Here is a 2,716-nt window from a genome sequence, read left to right as displayed (position 1 = left end):
TAATTCTGGACCTTTGATGTTCAATGTTTGACAATATCTGCTTTTCAAAGTGTTGATGTCAATTTTTGGACCCTACTTTTGCCCCTCTAATCCAAACAATGGCTTCCAGCCCTCAGCTCTTCAGCTGACACATCATTCATCTCAGCTGCATGCACTCCTGCCTGCATTAATGCCCTCCAGAAAGCAGAACGAGTAAGTTCCTGCATGTTTTTCTGGCCGTCCCTTCTCGGCCCACGACCCATGGGTTGGCCAAATGATTTTTTCACAGTTTTCAGCTCTGTGCTCCTCCTTGTGAACGCACAGCGAGCGCGCCCCTCAGCACATCTCTGCTCGCACTCCCACAGGGTCACCCAATGACCCTGTAAATCAGAGTCCTCCGATGTTATCTGTCGGGCTGTTTCTACACAAACTTCAAACAACGGTCTTGAGTCTTGCAAAGCTCTGACTCGATGTGCTGAATTCATTACCTGACCTCCACCTCTGTCTAACAGCCTCGAAACTCGAGCATCTGTGGATTGTGATATTAAACTCGACGGATTCCATCCGTCAGCCAACCTTGCAACATAAGCTCCGACACGCTTTGGTGAAATATCACGTTTTTTCTTTCTCATTTTCTCTCTTTTAAGCCTGCATATTTGACCCACTGCTCCCTCGGCCACTTTAGTCATGCGGTCTAATTGTACTGACAACAACTGCACGTGTTGTTTCTGAAGCATGCACTCTGTTTGTACATCAGATAACAACTGTTTTTGTTGTAAAAACTGTTTCTCTTTCTCTTGAACTTCTTCCACACACCTTTTCCACGCAGTAGCACAAACCCACATTCTGCGTTGCAAGCCAGACACCGGTGTTTTCTTTTTCACCTCTATTGCTTGCAACGCGGTCAAAACATCACTCGGACTATCTGCTTTCAGAAAAATTGTTCTAACAACTAAGATGAGCTTCTTCACACCTCTTCAAAAACAATTAAAAAAAACAACTGGGATGGGACTTCTTCCCATCCCGGTACAACTTTTTCTCCGTTCAGCTCACGCCTCCTCAGGCGTCTGAATAAACTTTTTTTTCCTGTTTTAAACTCTCACACAAAGGCTCGGGCGTCCCCTCCACCTCTTAAACACAAAGCCAGGGTTGGATAACTCTTCCAACCCGGCACAACTATGCAACTCGCATCAACATTTCTCTCAACACCCCTTTTTTTTTTTTCCTTCGTTTGAATATGGTGCAGCCGTTCAGAATTATTTATTTAAATTCTTAACATCCCATCCTCGTCGCCAAAAATGTATTATGAAATTCTTTATCAAAAGGGCTCGTGAAACGGTCGGCACAGATATTCAGACGATGGAAAAAATGACACACAGACTGTAACTTGCTAGAATAATATTTGTCATTTATTAATCTGCCACAAGAAAAAAACAGCCAAGCAAAAGAGTCATGTACACTCTTAACACACAAACTGATATGAGTATCTCTCACCGTGACAAAATGATCGGGAAGCCTTTCGATCCGATGACAGAACTCAATCAGGCGATCTGGCACCGCGCGCTGGTCCAGAACAAGACTTCTAACTCTCTGTGTCTGATACATTTCTTATAAAGGCTTCCCTGATCGCGTGAGAGCAGATCAAAGCAAGTTTGATGGTTACCAGAACAACGGATCTAATTAAACCATCATCAAAAGCGATGGCTCATCCTTCCAGTAAGGAGCGCCTGTGACCGTAAAAGCGGGCCAAAGCTTCCAGGTCAAGAGCACTCCTAATGCTTATTAAAGCATTCCTAAAGAGCACCCCTCGTCCCTTCTGCAAACCATCAAAGAGTGTCTAAATATTATAAGCAACACACACACAAAATGTATATGTTTGAATAGGCATAAAGGCAACTTAACACCTTATAAAACATTTTTTATATCACCAACACTGTTTTGCAAGACATCATTAATGTTCACAAATGTCACCTCATCTTCATCATCATCAGACTCATCATCCTCCACAGGCTGGTACTTCTTGAAGGCTTTGACAAAATTAGAGCCATTATCCGTGACAGTTGATGTTATTTTGTGGGTTATGCCATAGAATGAGTGAATGTTGTCAAGCTCAGTTGCAATACTGTCATGTGTATGACGACCTTTAAATCGTCTGCATGCCAGGGCTGCTTTTCTTCGTTCCATGCTTTGTGGATGTATCCAGTGGGCAGTTACGCCAAGATAACTTTTATTATGTGCAGTCCAAATGTCTGCAGTAGTAGAGACATATTCTAATTCTTCAAATCCAGTCTTCAGCTCGGCATTCATTTTAGCGTACTCAGCATCTATGTATTTAGAAAATGTCTTTCTGCATGGAGGACCGACGCCTGCTCTCCCCGGTATTTTGCCAATAAGGGTTCTGAATGAGTCTGAGTCAACTGTTGATAATGGGAGCATGTTTTCAACAACATACCTGCCTATCAATCGGTTTAGTTCATTCTGCGTCACAAGTTTCTGTGAAGCTGGAGCAAAAAAATCCACCTTTAACTGCTTGGACGGCGTAGCTCCGCGTTCTTCTTCGTTAGCAGAGCTCAGGTTAGCCACACCTGGTCTGCTATCATCATCAGTACTGTCAACAGCAGTGTTTTTAGCCACGAGTTTTGTTGAACCATGTGCAGTTGTGAGATGCTTCATCAGATTAGAGTTGCTTACGACGGACGTAGACAAACACTTCGCTCCGGGACATAATGTACACTTC

The sequence above is a fragment of the Nematolebias whitei genome, chromosome 16, assembly GCF_014905685.2.
Source record: "Nematolebias whitei isolate Nwh7 chromosome 16, NemWhi1, whole genome shotgun sequence".
Taxonomy (NCBI): Eukaryota; Metazoa; Chordata; class Actinopteri; order Cyprinodontiformes; family Rivulidae; genus Nematolebias; species Nematolebias whitei.
This window is presented reverse-complemented; position numbering follows the sequence as displayed.